Below are 19,195 nucleotides of genomic sequence, written 5' to 3'. Positions count from 1 at the left end.
GAAACAGAAATGGTCCTTCCTTGGCACTCTGTTGATAGTTGGGTCTCTTGATGTTTGAAGATGGCCCAGCTGCTGGAGCCATCAGCATGTCCCATCCAGGTACCTACTTTCACATATCATCTCCCCTGTCGTTCAGGGATTCTTGCCTGTCCATAGGGCGACAGGAGGGAATGGGACGGAAGGACCACAGAGCCTGTGGTTTCAGTTCTGGTTGTGGCCTCTGTGCTTCTGCGGCCTCACTCAGGGGCCCTGCCCCAGCCTGTTAACTTGAGGAAAGCCCTCTTTACATCTTTATTTCTGAGGCTATAGATGATGGGGTTGAGAAAGGCAGAGATGACATTGTAGAACAGGGCCAGTTTCTTGTCCCGCTCTGGGGAGGCATTGGCCCCAGGGTTCATGTACATAAACATGGCAGGTCCACAGAACATGGTGACCACAGTGATGTGGGAGGCACAGGTAGATAAGGCCTTGAATCGACACTGAGCTGAGCGAATTCTCAATATGGTGGCAAAGATGAGGACATAAGAGGCCAGAATGAAGGAAAGGGGTACCAGGAGAAGGATGAAACCCAGGATGAAATCTACTTGGTCATTGAGGGATGTGTCTGCACAGGCCAGCTTCAGAACAGCAGGGACTTCACAGAAGAAGTGATTGATCTCATTGGGGCCACAGTAGGGCAGGTGCATAGTGAAGATAGTGTAGACTAGGGAACAGCTAACACCCCACAGTCCACAAGAGACCACCATTGCCCCACAAAGCCAGGAGCTCATGAGAACTGTGTACCTGAGCGGACAGCAGATGGCCACATATCTATCATAGGCCCATGACAGAGAACAGCCAGCCCTCAGTGATGCCCAACACCAGAAAGATAAACATCTGGGCCACACACCCAGCATAGGAGATGGTTTTCTTCTGGCAGACCAGATGCACCAACATCTGGGGTACAGTGGTTGTGACATGGCTCATGTCCAGCATGGAGAGGACGCTGAGGAGGAAGTACATGGGGGTGTGGAGGCGGGAGTCCAGGTGGATCAAGGTGACAATGAGCCCATTTCCCATGAGTGTAGAGAGATAGAGGAAGAGAAAGATGTTGAAGAGGATTGCATTTATTTGGGAATCCCTGGAGAAGCCCAGAAGGATGAACTCAGACATGGAGCTCTGGTTCTTCCAGGGGAAGTTCTGCATTCTCCTTCAGCTGCAGAAAGAGAAACAAACCTTCTAGTGACCCATAATATTCAGGCAGCATGATCATTCAGTTACTGGCGACATCAGCAGTTATTTAGATACTACTTGGGACTAATATCAGGTCAGAGACTGAAGCCTACTTAGAATGAGGCTAAATTAGGGGAGAGGAGGGAAAACTTCATGGAATTTTCTGTTTCTCAGGCCTGAATCTTTTGTCAAGATCTCCAGAGTCTCATTCTTCCTGCTTTCTTGTCCTCCAGGAGCTGCCATCACACAGTGCACTGCTTGAGGTTCTTCTCCCCCAGCCCTGGCTGTACAGTGTGATGATGAAGATCTGACACTTTCCTCTCTCTCTTCCCCCAAAACAATCCCTCAAAACACTTTCCTTTGGTGCTTTAAGCTTCCAGTCACCATAGATATAGAGACAGGGCAAGTCAGAAACACGGGCAAGGTATATGACTCCAGAAACAAAGAAGATGTGGTATATTTCTACAATGGAATACTACTCAGCCATAAAAACTGACAACATAACGCCATTTGCAGCAACATGGATACTGCTGGAGAATGTCATTCTAAGTGAAGTAAGCCAGAAAGAGAAAGAAAAATACCATATGAGATCGCTCATATGTGGAATCTAAAAACAAAAACAAACAAAAAACAAAATATAAATACAAAACAGAAATAGACTCATAGACATAGAATACAGACTTGTGGTTGCCAAGGGGGTGGGGGGTGGGAAGAGATAGACTGGGATTTCAAAACTGTAGAATAGATGGACAAGATTATACTGTATAGCACAGGGAAATATACACAAGATCTTATGGTAGCTCACAGAGAATGAATGTGACAATGAATATATATATGTTCATGTATAGTTGAAAAATTGTGCTCTACACTGGAATTTGACACAACATTGTAAAATGATTATAAATCAATAAAAAAATGTTAAAAAAAGTTTTCAGAAAATTTTACCCAGGTCTGTGTTTCTTGAATTGTTGGGGTCTCTGGAAACTTCCTTATATCTGATTTTATTTTAGATGGAGTTGCTCAGCATCCTTCCTCTTCCTCGCCTTACAACTGAAAAGAAGGGTCTTCCTGGTTGACCCTAAAGTATAATTGAGGCAGAATAGTAGCTGTGCTTTTGGTTAAAGGCAGCATTGGCACCCCTGTGGGGATACCCCTCCCAATGGTAATGTATACTTCGGGGTCTCGTCCTCTCCTAGAGCTGAGATTTATAATAGGCAAGGAGCTCCAGCATTTAGTTTATATCTTAAAAGTTAGGGTGGATTCCTTGTTTGTGGTACCACAGGAGGTAAATGTTCTAGTGGAGGAATATGGAATTTGGAATCAAAAGACTGGAGTTCAAGTCTTGGTACTTCCACTGTGGCCCTGTTCAAGTAATTTAATTTCCCTGAGCCTCATTTTCTTCTCTGTAAAGTCTACATAATATCTACCAGGAGCAGATCCCATGAGAAGTAATACATGATGTGTGTGGAGCACTTAGCGCTTTCACTAGCACAGAGTAGAAGGTCAGTAATGTTAGCTCTCATCAAATTCTCTTCCTCATGGTGTTGTCCATCGAATGGAAAACAAACACTGAAAGAGACAGGGACAAATGTGGTTATTCCTAATCCTCAAGAAGCTTACAATCTAGTTTGGGAAATAGAGGAACAGAGACACAAACCACATTCCAATGTACTTGGCACTGTGATGGAAATATGTGCTAGCAGTCAAAGGTTCGTGCTAAGTACTAGAGATATAGAAATAAAAATCTCTGCCCTCAAAGAGCATGCATAGGAAGGAGACAGACAAACAATGAATGGCACTCAGATGATAAGTGCTGTGGCAGGAGTAAACACAAGGTGTCATGGGAGCCCATTAAGGAGCACCTGAGCTAGCCTCTGGGAGGTAGACTTCTCTAAAAAAAACGCATGTGATGGGAATCTTAAAACGATGAGTAGGAATTAGCTAAGAACTCAAGGAAGAGTTTTGCAAGCAGATGGAGGAGCAGGTCAAAAGACTGTACCCAAGGAAGAGACTTGTACACCCAGAGAGCACAAGCAATAACGTCTGAGGGCAGACTGGTTTACACAGGGTAGAAAAAAAGATTATAAAGGGTATTGTATACCTTGACAGGGAGCAAGAACTTGATCATTTAGACCATGGCAAGTCACAAATGAATTTTAAGCAGAGAAGTTGTTTCTCGAGGCTTAGGTTTTAGAAACATCACTACTTGGGTAGAAGTTAGGAGAAGGATTAGAGGAAGACCAGTTGAGAAGTATGGGTAAAAAGCAGAAGAGTAATGTTACAGACAACAAAGAAGAGGCGAGTGATTAGAGGAAGGTGTAGGGAATTGAATCAACAGTACTTGGTAACTGAGAGTTGCAGAAGGTGAGGAAGAGGGAGGAATGAAGGATGAGCTTGAGATTCTAGGCTTGGGAACTTAAGTTGACAGTAATATCATTACAAGTCAGAACCTAGGTGGAGATGAAAGAGGGAGTGGGAAGGAGCAAGAAATGGCCAGAAGGTAATGATTAACTCTGCTACAGATATGGCAGACTTGTACTCTTAGTTCTGATGCTATCTGCTTCCTCAGAGACCATGCAACGTCACTTCTCTCCCTCTCTTTTGGTTCCCCCTCACCCTGTGTCATGGTGTATCCTTGAGGATCTGACCATCAAAGAGTTAGACAGATAGCCTTGGAGCTCAGGAAGGAGGTTTGAGTGGAAGATCAAAATTTGGAAGGCAATTAAGGCACAGAATGGATGAGAATGCTCAGAAACAGCTCAGAGAGAGAAAGCAGAGGCTCCAAAGATGCAACTTCAGAGTAAGAATATTGGAGAGATCCACAGAAGAAGAGATGGGGCTTGAACAAAAGCATCCAGGGAGGCAGGGGAGCTTGATACCCAAAGTCTGGGAAGCTAGCATCTCCAAGAGCAGAGAATGCATTTGGTGCCAAGTGCTACAGAGAGAGCAGGAGGAATAAAATCTGTTCAAATAATATAACACTTTGGAAGTTATTAGAGGCTTGGATGTGGGGGATTTCTGTGGAGTGATGAAGGCAGAAATCGGATGGCAGTGGGTTGTGAGGAAGGTACTGAGCTATAAAGAGAAAGAGTGAGATGAGGGAATATTTAATATTGTGACATAAGGTTGAGAGAGTGTTTTCTTTCATTTTGCTATTTTCTTAACGTAGAACAGAGTTCAGAATACATATAACACAGGGTCAGAGAGGGTGGGGCAAAAGAGAATGAGAGAAGTGACACTGCATGGTCTCTGAGGTCTAAGAGTACAAGTCATGAGAGGTGGATTCAATACAAGTAGAAAAGGAAAGGGAGGAGGTAAGAATGAAGTGGATACAGACCATTTAACTGTGACCAGCAGAAATTTCAAGATCACATTCCTAAGGACCAGTCTCATGGGTTCTTCCTTAACAACACCTCATGTAGATGGTGAAGAAGATGATCTTACCCAGTGATTGAAAGTTAAATTTTTTTAAAAAGTTAAATTTCAAGTCTCAACTGAATAGAACAAGAAGCTGACATCAACATAAAGTTATAAGACAAACATAAAATTCCCTGTCCTTCTTTTGGTGCTCAAAAAGCCAACCAAAGCAAGCTGAGATGGGTGCAGCAGGTCACTGGGAAACACCCAAAGACTGAAAGTGGCTCAGTGCAAGGAAATTTCTAAAAAGTCATTGTGAAGTGACATCGCTGAGAAAGGATGCTGACAGATCACAGGAAGCGTCATGGAACTGGGTCTGCGGTAGCCAGACCACATGTGGGACATCTCTTCTACTTCTGGGACCACATTTTAAGGGGAGTGTAGTTAATTGGAAAAGGTCATAAAGAAGGATCTGGAAACCACATAATATGAGGAAGAGTTGAGGCAAATGGAGGCATTTGCCATGCAAAATGAAAGAGGGGGGAGCATTCTGGAAGCTGAGGGCCAACTCTCTGACAGGCTTTCAGATGAGACTTGTTCCAGGTGGTCCCTAGAGTTACACCTGGAAGTACACTAGGGAGGCAAGTTCCACTGTAATATAACCAACTTAGACTAGTGAGGGCAGTCCATGATAGGATCAACTGACTAGGAAGGTAGTGAACTTGCTGGTCCCATGAGAGGATCAGACAAAATGTCATTGTGGCCAGTCCTGCTGGTAGGGCAGAGGGGCTCTGTGGTCAACTCTATCTGCAAGAGTTGAAGACTTTGCCATCTGTTTGTGCTCTCCTTCTCCCTGCTGCACCTGGACCTGATGCCTGGACTATTATGGAAGTCTCTCAGTAAGCTTCCCACTCCTAGTCCTTGCCACATACTTGGTGAGAGGAGAATATGGTACAGAATTGAGGAAAAGAGGAAAGTACAGAAGGGAGAGGGATAGAAGAGCCAGGAACAGGTGAGTGGGGAGCTCCAAGCCCCTGTGAGCCTCCTTTCCATCCATCCCAAGGCCTGGCCTAAAGTCAAGCCACAGAGGAATGGCAAGACCCCAGTATCCTGTCTGAAAGCAGTTACATCTCTCCTCTTCCCAACTGAGAGCATCAGAGCTCTTCCCAGTTCTAATGTTTCTCTCCAGCTTCCAACTTCTGTAACTTGTTTTCCCTACCTTTATCTATCCTTCCAGTGTCCTGTCCTGTGTCCTCAGTGGGCTACAGAGGAGAGCCAAATGCCTCAGCTCCATAGCAACAGCCTTCACTACCTTCTGCTTTTCTCCCTCTCAGCTGAGGAACTCACCCAAAAGACAAGGCGGGAAAGAAAAAGACAAGGAGATAAACAGATCACTGTACAGAGAGAAATTGGTGAAGAGAGGAGGACAGAGGTCAGGGAGCAGAGCAGATGCCCAGCTCTGGAGGGCCTGATCTAGACAGACGGGAGATGGAGGCAGGCAGGTAGGCACCCAGTCAGACAGATGCGGACAGGTGGGGAACATCAGGCAGGGCTGCCCAGGGGTGGGACATCATGATTCAGGCCACTGCCTCTGTCCCTCCCCTCCTTACCTGGTGGTGGGCTCAGAGAGGGATGAGCCAGGGGCCTGCTGGGTCCTCCTTCAGTGTTCTACTCCTGCTCCTTAGGAGGACAAATTAGGCAGCTTCTTAATGAGCCTCTGGGCTATGGGATTCTCTGGGCCCCACAGCAGCCCTCCTAAGTCCCAGGCACACATTTCACCTTCCCAGCCTGGCACTCAAAGCCTATACACCCAGGTCCCCGATCTTCCCACCTGAACACCCTTGCTCCCTACTCTGCCTCACAGTCCAAGGTGGCAGATGTGTGAACTTCAATTAGAGTAAGTGCATGAATTGAGAAGTATGAGAGGGGAGGGCTAGACAAGCATGCCAGGGAAGGCTTCCATGGACCATAAAGAATGAGTAGCTTTTTAGGGAGAGGGGACGGAATACTAAGGCTTGGATCTGCTCTCATCCCCTAGGACCTTGTTCCACCCTCTCCATCATGCCCTGCTGGATACTGACCTGTGTTGTGTCCTGACATCTTGGGGCCACAAAAGACTGTTATTCCCTGTAGAGAAGGGTATATGCTCCCAACAACTATGAGATCCTTCCTGGAACATGGCTCAGGATGGAACAGATGATAAATATTCCACATAGGAGCCAAGCTCTGAATAGCTGGGAGACCTGAGATCAAATCCTGGCTCTGCCATTTATTAATGGCATAGTACTGGGCAAGATACCAGCCTCCCTGTACCTCAGTTTTCTCATCAGTAAAATGAAGCAGTAACAGTACAGGTAATTGTGGGGACTAATTATTGCCTCTATCGACTCACATAATTACTTTTGTGTGAGTGGAGAAAACATTTAAGATCCATTCTCTAAGCAACTTTCAAGTATATAATACTGTAATGTTAACCATAGTCACCATGCTGCATTTTACATCCCCAGAACTTATTTATCTTACATTTGGAAGTGTGTACCCTTTGACCAGCATCTCCCCATTTCTCCCAATCACCAGCCCCTGGCAACCACCATTCTATCCTATTTCTATCAGTTTCACATACTTTAAGTTCAATGCCTGCTTGTTGATTTTCTGTCCTAATTTCAGTAGTATGCAAAAACTTTGTCCCTACATAGCTCCTTTCTCTCCTTCCTCCTTTGACTGTTGTTGTCATGTAAATTACATTGTTATATTCTGTGTGCCCATTAACACTGATTTATAATTACTGCTCTAGTAGTTGTCTTTTAAATCATATAGGAGAAAAAAAGAGTTACAAACAAAAATACGTGTTTTGTGTTTACCTCTGTAGTTATCTTTAACAATGCTCTTTACTTCTTCATGTGGTTTCGGCCTAGTGACTTTTTATACGAGTCTGAAGGACTCCATTTAGTATTTCTTACAAAGTAGTTCAGATAGCAGTTATCTCAGGTTTTGTTTATCTGGCACTGTCTTAATTTTTCTATTTTTGAAGAATAGTTTTGCTGGATATAGTGTTTTGGGGGAAGGAGGTAATTAGGTTTGTTTGTTTGTTTATTATATGGAGATACTGGGGATTGAACCCAGGACCTCATGCATACTAAGCAGGCACTCTACCACTGACCTATACTTTCCCCCTTGGATATAGAATTCTTGACTGACAGTTTTTCTTCCAGCACTTTGAATATGTCATCCCACTGCCCTCTGACTTTCATGGTTTCTGAAGCAAAGTAAGCCACTAATCGTAGTGAGAATCCCTTGGGTATGTGATGAGTCACTGCTCTCTTCTGGTGGGAATTCAGAAAGAAAGGAGGAGAGCTGTAAATAGAACCTCAATCTTAGAGAATACCTAAGTAATTCCAAACAAACTGTTCACAGAAGTATAATGGTAAAGGCCATTCTAATGAGGTCTCAGACAAAAGTAAAGAATGTATTATTGGAAATAAGAGGGCAGGTGATCCTTGTTATAAAGTGGCGAAGAACTTGACTGAATTGTGTTCATATTCAAGTGTTTGTGGAACACTGAACTTGAGAGTGATGAAATTGGATATTTATCTAAAGCAATTTCTAAGCAAAATGAAGATGTGGGTTGGCTCCTCCTGACTTCTAATTGTAAAGTACGAGAAGAGAAAAATGACTGAAAGGCAAATTTTTAAGGTAAAAGGAAATAGAACTTAAAGATTTGGGAAATTCTCAATCTCTCCATATCATAAAAAATGAGACAGCCTGCTCAAAAGAAAATACTAAGGGTGTGGCAAAGTGACTGTTTGATAAGGAAATTAGAATAGAAGAGCCATCTCAACAGAAGCTAGGAGCTGTTTTCCAAAACAATGGAAGAATGATGCCAAAAGCAATTCAGACATTATCAGAGTTAACTCCTCAGTTTAAAAGGTGGGGTGGGGGGGTACCATTGCCTCACTTTCAAAAGGCCAGATGGTCTCTACCCAAAGCAAGGATAGGGCTGCCCAAAGCCATACAGAGCCACCCAGATTCATTGGAATCAGGCTATTCAGAGGGGTAAAGTAGGGCTGCCTGGAGCTTTGGAAGTCCAATACCACCCAGCAAAGCTGCAGGTACAGAACCACAACCCTACTGGGTCCAGAAGGTGGTAGCTTTGCCCTAGGAGTACCAGAAGGCAAAATCTTTGCCCCAGTGAATCTAGAAGGTGAGACTCCCAGCCCAGTGGTTCTGGGGGGCAGCCATCATGCCAAAGAGGATTATTGTCTGGCCTTAAGATTTCATGGAGTTTGTCTTATAGTTTGGACTTACCTGGGACCTGCTCTTTCTTCTTTCCTATTTCTCCCTTTAGGGGAATGGGAATGTCTACCCTATGCCTAGCCCATCATTGTATTTTGCAAGCACATAACTTGTTTGGTTTCAGAGATTCAAAGGTGGAGGGGAAGTTTTGGAAGGATGAATAGCACCTTGAGTCTCTTCACAACTGATTTAGATGATATTTGGATGATACTTAGGTTGTTAAGTTGATGTTGGAAAAAGTTAAGACTTTAGGGGCTATTTGGATGGAATGAATATGTTTTGCATGCAAGGACGTGAATTTTGGGGGGTCAGGGGAAGAACTCTATAGACTGAATGTGTCCTCCCCACCCCACATTCACATGTTGAAACCTAATCTTCACCATGATGATATTTGGAAGTGGGGGATTTGGGAGAATTATTAGGTTGTAAGAATGGAGCCCTCACAAATGGGATTAGAGCCCTTATAGAAGAAACCTCAGTAAGCTTCCTTGCTCCATCTGCCATGTGAGGACATAGTGAAAATACAGCTGTCTATGAACCAAGAAGTGGGCTCTCTCCAGACACCAAATCTGCAGGCATCTTAATCTTGGACTTCCCAGGCTTGAGAACTATAAGAAATAAATTTCAGTTGTTTATAAGCCATCCAGTCTATGGCATTTTATTATAGCAGCTCAAACAGACTAAGATAATGATTTTTTTTCATTGACTTCTTTCCAGAGTTCTTCCAGCTCATATTCTGTTTCCTGATATTATCATATCGTGTGCTTCCTGAGCTCTTGAATTTCTACATTGAGCTCTTTGTTTGATTCATTAAATGTTTTGAATTTTATGCCATGAAATGCTATCTTTAATTTTAGAACCTTAGAATGCTGTGCAACACATGTAAATCACTTCAAAGTAGCAGCCACATCTCATTCTTTTGATATTTAGACAAGTAGACACTTTAGACAATGTAATAAGAGATACCTCTAAATGCCAACACTCATTCATTGACAAATAAAACCATTGTCTCTCAGATAGGGAAAGCTTGTCTCGAATTCCATATGATGGAATCAAGACATGATCCCAGATCTCTGGGTTCCAAGCAAGTCTCTTCCCATCCTAGGATTCCCCAGAAAACCAAAGCAGGCCCATTTTCCATTATAAAAGCAGGTCTATTTATAAGGGCTACATATGAACTATCATTCTTATAGTCCAGCATTTCTCAACCTTGGCATTTTAGACATCTTTCAGCTGGATAATTCTTTGTGATGAGGGCTTTCCTTCACACTGTAGAATGTTTAGCAGCATCCTTGGCTTCTACTTACTAAATATAGTAGCATCCCACATCTGCCCATTTGTGAGGCTCAAAAATGTCTCCAGATATTTCAAATGTTTCTTGGAGGGCAAAATTGTCTCTGGTTGAGAACCACTACTATAGTCCAAGGTAGAGGAAGGCAGGAGCAGAGGGATGGGAAATAGTGCTGCTGTATAAATGATGACTGCAAAGCTGAGATTGGACTGTGGAATCTAAAAAGATGTTAGGCTTCCTCTTTCCTGCTTCCGTGATCTTTAGGATCTCCTCTCCAGTTCCTCCCACACAACAGCCACCAAAGTGATATTTCTGAAATTCAAACATGACCGTGCTATTCCCCCACATTGAATGCTCTAAGAGCTTCACATTGTGCAGGTTAGAATCATCAATTTCTATCATGGTGTAAGGAGTCATTTGTAACCTCACCTTACTTCCTTCTCAGACTCTTCTCCCTTCATTCACTCACAATGAGTCTGATCTTAACATTTGTAGTTGAAAACTACAGGCTACTGTTAATAACCTAATGAACACATTCTAAGGTATCTGGCTTTGAAGGCAATGACCCTGACGACTCTAATGATAATTTATACAATTATTTAAGTTTTAAGGCCTATTCGTATTTGAGCTTAAAAATAATTTTATGGTATAGGCAGTCTGATGTGGTCATTACTCCATTTTATAGATAGATGGCCTGGATTCCAGAGAGATTAGGTGTTTTTTTTTTCCAAGATATCAACAAATTAAGTCAAGACTAAACAGTCCAGGACTCTTCCCTTTGTCCCCCTGGTCTCTCTGGTGGGAGAGGAAATTTAAGGAAACCAAGTTGTGTCAGTTGTGGAAATCAAGACACTATTGTTGTAAATGAAAGTCTGGATTGCTGGAAGCCACGGTGGGGTAGGTATGATGTAAATAAGAGAGGGACCCATGAAAGTGAAGAAAAGCTAAAAGAAGAACTGGAGAGGCTGTAGACCAGGGTAGGGGTGATGGGGATGCCTAGGAAAATCAGTCAACAAACATTTACTGAGAAGTTAATTTTACAGTGCTCAATGCTATTTTCCTAGGTTATGAAATGCTGGTGGGGAATATCTAAAGCATCCAATGGAGCTCTGACTTCATGCGTCTTACCCTATAGTTTGACTTAGAATAATAATCCTAAATGTTCTGAATTTTTCTCAATAATATCCCATCCAGTATCTTAGCTGAGCCTGAAAAATCTCTCCTGACTACCTAAGATGTGGCATAATACAACAGAGAAGGGCCTGGGCTCTGGAACTGTACTGCCAGGGTTTAAATCCCAGTTGTGTTACTTGCCAGTTGGGTGGCACTTGGAACTTAATATTCTTGTGCCTCAGTTTACCTGTATGAAGAGACAATAACAACACTAGAGCTGTTGTAAGAATTAAAATAAAGTACATATAAAGCACTTAGACAGTGACTGTCATGTGGAAAGCAGTCAATAAAGTTAGTTATCATTTAGGCACAAAGAATATCCTGAAACACATTTTATAGATATGAGAATTAAATCCCAGAGAAGTGAGTTGACTTTGTGGAAGCCACAGAAGGTCAATGATGTGTTTAAGCCTTGAACACATTTCTCTCTGAGTCCTTTCCTAATGTTTCCAGTGACCAAATTAAATGCAAAATTGTTTTTTTTCTAATTATCTTCCTCATCCTGGGCTTCTCCTTCAACCCAACGACTTCAGTGAAAGTGTGGACAGTGTAGTCAGAGATCAGAGGCACTGAAGACAATCCTAGTCCATGGCCTACTGAGTGTCCTCACTCATTCCAACTAGCTTTAGGAAAGCCCTCTTCACATCCTCGTTCTGGAGGCTGCAGATGATGGGGTTCAGAAAGGCAGAAATGACATTGTAGAACAAGGCCAGCTTCTTGTCATCCTCTGGGGAGGCTTCAGAGCCAGGCCTCATATACATGACATGCATGGAATACAAAACATGGTGACCACAGTGATATGCGAGGCACATGTTGAGAAGGCCTTGATTTTCCCCTGGCTGGAGTGAATCTTTAGAATAGCCATGAAGATGCAAACATATGAGGCCAGAATGAGGGACAATCGGATTAGGAGCAAGATGAAACCCAATATAAAGTCCACTTGGTCACTGAGGGATGTATCTGCACAGGCCAACTTCAGGACAGCAGGAATTTCACAAAAAAAGTGACTGATCTCATTAGGGCCACAGTAGGGTAGGTTCATTGCAAAGATCATGTAGACAGGGGCACAGGAAAGACCACAAAGGGCAGAGCTGACTGCCAGGAGTACACACAGGGTCTGGCTCATCTTGAACCTATAGTGGAGTGGGTAGCATATGGCAACATACCTGTCATAGGCCATGGCTGCAAAAATCCAGGTCTCAGTGATACCCAAGGTCAGGAAGACATACATCTGGACCACGCACCCAACATAAGAGATGGTTTTATTCTTGCTTACCAGATGGACCAACATCTGGGGCACTGTAGTAGTGGCATAACTGAGATCCAGTAGAGAGAGGATGCTGAGGAAGAAGTACATGGGGGTGTGGAGGCATGCATCTACTCTGATCAGGGTAACGATGAGCCCATTGCCCAGGACTGTAAATACGTAGAGGAAGAGGAAGAGGAAGAAAAGGATCCAGTTGGTTCTGGGGTTTCTGGAGAAGCTGTGATTTCTCCAACCTCGGCTATGTATGGCTTTCCTTCAGGAGAAACAAGAGGACATATTCTGAATACCTTGCAGCCTCAGTGAGAAAATGCCATGTGAGATCCACAGATGCAAGGACCAAAGGAATCTCAAAGCTAAACAAGCAAACCAAGATACCCACCTCCACGCTCGGAAACATTTATCCAAATTGGCCTAGCATTGCTTTAGGTGCTTAGTAGGGATTCTATAAATGTTTTTGGTCTAACTGTCTTTGGTAAAATTCCAAGGGGCTTGTAGAAGGAATTGTACACAGCAGAAGTCTTATTCTGAAGAAAACACACATGTACCATAAACCAAAGTAAGGAGGCTAGGGAAATACAAAATGCTTTACAGTAAATCAAAAAGTTCTAGAGTTTTCTGTAGTCCTTCAAGTCATTCTTTCAACTCTCAAGACAAATTGGTGCTGCCAAGAACAGTACAAATGTGAGACAAACAAAATCCTAGCCTCTTCTCTTTGCCTTCTTCCTCCCTGATGTTGTACCTTTGAAGATCCATACACAAAAAATTTTCAGGAAAAGGAGTTTCAAAGAAACATTTTTAGGGAAAAGAAATCTTTCCCTTAGAACTTTCATTCCCTCACCTGCACAGTTCCAGCCCTACCTGCAGTGGTTACAACTATAAAAATAAATTGACGTATAAAGATGGCTAAAGACTTGAGAATTGAAACCTAGAGAAAATTTCTGTGCACCTGGCATTTCTCAAGAAAACAACGAATATTTACCTGGGAATTAGGTGCCTGCAGGTCTGGAAGCCTTTCTTAAAAACTAGTAAGGACTTCTCCACAGCCATGTTGCTCACAGGAGAGAGTTCAGTGGTGGGTAGGAACAGATCTTCAGTGTGATCTTTGACGATTCAGATCATTGATCCTGCCTTGGCAGGGCTGGACAACAGAACATGATGCTGACCAATCCTTTTCTCTTAATCCTTTTGCAACAGAACACTAACACCTGGATATGCAACTTTTACAGATCCCCAAGGAAGGAAATGGTCATTTATAAAATAGAACTTTATAAAAATGTTTTAATAAATGTGATCCCATTAGATTATCACCACAACCCACTGAGGTCAGTATCACGACTTCCGTTTCATAAAATCATCCACCTAAAATTGGACAGAGAGTAAATGATGGAGCCAGGACTCAAACTCAAAGCCCCAAATGTGTCTCTCACACCAAATTCATGCAGAGCTTAGCAAGTCACCAAACACAAAATTGAGTGATATTGTAAGAGAAAACTGACCTGTGTATTAACACTTTTAGAGGACAGAAAGTGCATATCGCATAGTATTGCAAATTATCAGGTTTTCTTATAGAGAATCTCAAAACTTTGGATCACAATCTCAATATCTGAGATATTGCACTGGTAGTGACAAGGCTGATAGCTCTCAATTTGTGTTAAAATAACACCACTTAAAGCCATAGAGAAGACTCGGACTCAGATAGATGAGAAAAATAATATTAATATTCATGTTAGAGGCAGTATGCAATAGTATGAGAGTTAGGTGGATCTGAATTTAAATCCTCACTGTAATTACAAATATGACCTAGGCTTTAAGTACTGGTATGTGCTGATTGATCTGAAATGTATCTCCATCCTAGATCTCTTCTCTTAATTCATCTATCCAGTTGCCTAGTTGACATCTGTCTTTATTTGGATATCCAATGGGTATGTTAATAATTAACATTTTCTAAAATCAAACTTCCAACCCCCATAAACCTGTTCTTCTCACAGTCATCCTCAGCTCAGTTAATGACTATTCTATCTTTTGATGTGGCAAAGGTAAAAAAAAGACTCAAAATTTTTCTGACTTTTCTCTTTCTCCCACAGCCCACATGCAATACTTCAGCAAATATTGCTGGTTCTCTTTAAAATATATATCCCCCAAAAGATCACTTCTCATCACCTACATCATTAATACTCAAGTCATCATTTTCCCTGCAAGAAATATTCCAATATCCTCTAGCTAGTTCCATGGCTTCCATTCTATTCCCCCACAGTCTATTCTTAGCACAGTAACTAGGGTACTACTATTAAAATGTAAGTCAGATCATTTAAACATCATGTAAATCCACTTATCAAAACCCTCCAGAGGTTGGGGGGATATAGCTCAATGGTAGAGTGCGTGCTTAGCATGCATGAGGTCCTGGGTTCAATCCACAGTACCTCCATTAATAACTGAATACGATACATACATACATACATACATACATACATACATACATACATACATACATACATACCTAATTGCCTCCTCCACCAAAAGAAATAAAAATAAACTTAAAAAACCCTCCAGTGTCTTCTTGTAGCACTCAGAAGAAGAGCCAAAATCCTGATCAGTGCTCCTATGTCCCAAATCACCTCCCTGGACCCATCTCCTACCTGTCGTGTCTCACTGTCTCTTCTCCAGCCACACAATCTTCTTCTGCTCTTCACTCAGGGCACACTCCTACCTCAGAGCTTTTACTGTTCCCCAGATATCTTTATGGTTCACTCCCTTCCTTCCTTCAATAATTTGCTCAATTTTCATCTTCTCAGGAAATGCTTGAATGTTTCCTGACCACCCTGTTTAAAACTAAAATATCCCATGCTCCCTACATCCTGTTTTATCTTTCTTCATAGTAGTTAGCATCTTCTAATGTACAATATAATTTTTTAAATCATTAGTTTCCCTCACAAGAATTCAGGAATTTTTTATCTTTTTTATTTATTGTATATTATCAGATTCTACAGCAGTGCCTGGCATATAGTAGGCATTATAAATGTCGGCTACAAAAAAGGGACTCTGAGTCTGAGCTGCACTCCCCCCACCTCCCTACCTCAAAGCAGCCACTGGTGCTTCTTATGATGGAACTATCCTTGGTGCTGAACTTTGCTTCCCATCGAGCTAGCCTTTGTGCTGGCATCATTTGGGGGCTTTCCCTTGGATTTACATAGCTCTCAACAGATTTCTGAACAGGGACCAGTCTAGATCATTTACATATCCATTATCCATAGTCATCCCACAATGCCATAAAATCAATACCTACTTCTAATTTCATTTTGTAACTAAGGAAACTGACATTTACCAGAGTTAAGCAAAGCACCAAAAGGGCTGCCTAGAGCACTGTTTTTAATTCTTGAACCTGCAATTTAAAAGGGCAAATGACAAACTAGAGCTTGTCCATACAGAAAAAAGAGCTTATCAGTAAAGGATCTGTGAAACCATGTTATTTACAGAAGAATGGAAGAGACTGAGAAAGCTTAGCTTGGAGGCTTATGTGGGACTTTAGAGACCTCACCAAATATTCCAAAGGTCGTCATGCAGAAAAAGGTGGAATTGTGTATTGTGTGTTACCAGAGGGAAAAATTTGAAATGTTTGGTGAAATTCGTGGGTGGGGGGGCAAACTTTAAGCTCAATTTACAAAAAAAAAAAAAGCAAAAACCAAAACCTCTGGTGATTAATACTGCCTAAGAATGAAACATTATGCATTTAGGAGTAGAGTGAAATAGCAAGCTCTCCATTTTTAGATGTTTTCAAGCATATGCTGTAAGGCCATATCATTCAGGGGTAGTATCACTGCTTTGAAGGTGAAATTATAATGTACTACATTAAAAGTCAGTTTTGCCATAAACACCCTAAAATTCTAAAGCTCAGTGACACCAAGATTCAGAGAATCTATGATTTTAGGTGTGACTTCTCATTATGTACCCATCCTCATATCAGAATCTAGAGTCAAAACAAAGTGACATGGTAATAATGAGAATGAAGGAAGCCAGAAAGAAAGTGGGAATACAGTATTAGCCAACTGTAATGTAAAATTTTAAAAGATAATTTAAAATTTCTGCTGTCTAATTTTTGCAGATATGAAGATCCCATGGGAACAATGATTGTTATTCAGGAGGGGTTACTCTCCTGCTTCCAGAGAAGGCCCACATAGGTTCCAGCCAGAAAGAAGAAGGGAGAGTCTGAAAAAATGACAGGCTACAAGCTGAAGGGAAAACACTGTTATAAGGCTTGCTTCAAATCTTCATTATGCTTTCCTTTTTAAAATTCTTTATTCTTGTCTCCTTTGAGAGGATGTTCTAAGAATCAAATTAGGAAACTATAGACAATTTAAAAGTCATTAAGTAGCAACTGAATAGATCACAAGAGGATTATACAAGATCCAAGACAAAGTGGGGCAAGAAACATACCCAAAGAGAATATTCACTGAAGGAGAATAAGAGCTTCTCCCCTGACCTTTCCTGTTCTAGTCTTTCTTCCATCCATCCCAACCCGCACACTGCCAGAGTGGCTTTCAAAAAGGTGGATCTGATGATGCTATTTCTCTGCTTTAAATTCCTTTAAAAAAAAAAAACTCCCATTACTATAAGCTAATGCCTAAATTCCTTAGCATGGCACTCATCACCCGTTGAAATTACCTTCCTGGCATTCTAGCTTTATTTCCTGTACTTCCATTCAACATGTGTACTTTCATATAGCTTACTCTCTAGGAATGTTATTTGCTTTTTAAGATGATTTTAAAAATTGTTTATTTATGTCTTTGGCTGCTTTGCCCTACAACAAGAGTTGAGAAGTTATGATGGACACCATATGTGTCCCACAAAGCTTAGAATAATTACTATCTTACCCTTTACAGGAAAGGTTTGCTGACTCCAGCTGAAGACAAATCAACTCACTCACTATCCTTCAAATATTCCAGATCCTTTCACAAATCTGTTTTACATGAGGCAGTATGTACCAAGGAGGCAGTAGAAGTTCTGGGGTCAAAAGAAATTTGGTTTGACTCCAGCTCTGCCACTTACCAACAGCACAACCCAGAGAAAGTCATTAATCTCATTAAACTTCCATTTCACCATCTGTAAAACTGGGAGAATAACATATACCTTGAAGGTTTTTGTGTAGATTAAATGATATTTTAGGTGTATGTAACAGTACAGCAATAAGCGTCAGCTATTAACACTGAAATTATGAAATCACTTTCCAGTTGAAAGGCCCTCCTCTGTCTTTTCCTCTTGGTAAAATCCTAATCATGGAAGTATTCTCTGATTCCCACCATATTTCTCCTTCCTCTGGGCTCTGATAACACCTTTAATGTGCTTCTATTATTCCCCATACCTACACACACACTGGCTTGTGGAATTCCTTAAAGATGGAGAACCATATCTTACCTTTCTATCTCCAATTCCTAGCACGGGGTATGGGTAGAGCTAATTAATGTCAGATCACTGACTTTATGAAGTCATGCCAGTGGTATAAGAGTGAGTTAGTTGCAAGAATGGACTCCCAATTCAACGACTTTCCCAATACTTTTCTTTCAAAATTATTATCAAGGTCTTCTTCCTTGATGACTTCTACCTGGGTTATCCCCTCCCAAAACAACCAAAATCCTCTCCTTGGAGCTTTGTTAACTGAAATAAAGTTAAATGGAAAACAGGAGAAATAAAATCAAGAACACATGGGCAGTCCTTGTATTATCTTCCTCAAATATGCTTCTCTTCCAATCTTAGTCTGTGCCACTTGACATGTCGTTAGGTAGGGGATGAGGCAGGGAGAGACCTCATTTTCACTGAGTACTTATCATGGGCCAATTACTTTATATCCAAGATAGAAAAATGATTAAGAGCATGGCACTAGAATCAGATATGGGTTTGAGTACTGACTCCATCACCAATGAGCAGAGTGACTTTGGGAGAGTTATCTAAATCATGTGTCTATGTCCTCTTCTAGAAACAAGTGATAACAATAGTATTTATCTCAAAGGATTATCCCAGTGATTAATTGAGACAACACGTGTGAAGCTGATTAACACCATGCCTGCAGAGTAGTTAGTGCTCAGAAACAGGTAGTTATTATTACTCTTATTCCACAACAAGTCTTTTTCAAAAATACTGAATTTTTAGAAAAAAGGAAATAGAGATTCAGAGAGGATAGCTCGCCTGATGTTGCACAGTATTAAAGGACACAACCCAGATCTGTCTTTCTCCAGGGGCCTCTCTTCTCTGGGCCCTGCTGTTGCTTCTGCACCGTCTGCAGGCTGACACTGTGCTAGGGCTATGGCTGACCGCGATCTGGTGGGGTAGCCTTCCCAGGCTTCTGGTCTTGCCTTTCATGCCTCTTATCTGTCCTACCACCCTGATTCCAGGTTCAGTACACAACCCTCTTCCACACTCATGTCCCACAGCTGCCTTGGGCGGCTCCAGTATCCATACACTGGTCTAGAAGAAAGTCTTGTTTTTGCTACTCTTCAGAAGCTGCCGCAGCTCAACAGCTCCCTGGGAGATACCTGGTTGGTGTATTAATGAGGCCCATGGGTGTGAAGGATCAAAGAGCTCCTCAGGGTGCAGCCAAATAGACCACAGAT

The 19,195-nt window shown here is 41.9% G+C and overlaps 2 pseudogenes; both read right to left on the bottom strand.

The window, feature by feature from the left end:
- Positions 1-207: 207 nt before the first annotated feature.
- LOC102531694 (olfactory receptor 2G3-like) lies at positions 208-1,185 on the bottom strand (annotated as a pseudogene).
- A 10,734-nt stretch (positions 1,186-11,919) lies between these two features.
- On the bottom strand, positions 11,920-13,640 carry LOC102532176 (olfactory receptor 2A7-like; annotated as a pseudogene).
- Positions 13,641-19,195: the final 5,555 nt, after the last annotated feature.

This window comes from Vicugna pacos, chromosome 13 (assembly GCF_048564905.1).
Source record: "Vicugna pacos chromosome 13, VicPac4, whole genome shotgun sequence".
NCBI classification, from domain to species: domain Eukaryota; kingdom Metazoa; phylum Chordata; class Mammalia; order Artiodactyla; family Camelidae; genus Vicugna; species Vicugna pacos.
Note: the sequence above shows the minus strand (reverse complement) of the source record. Positions and strands in the feature narration are given on the sequence as shown.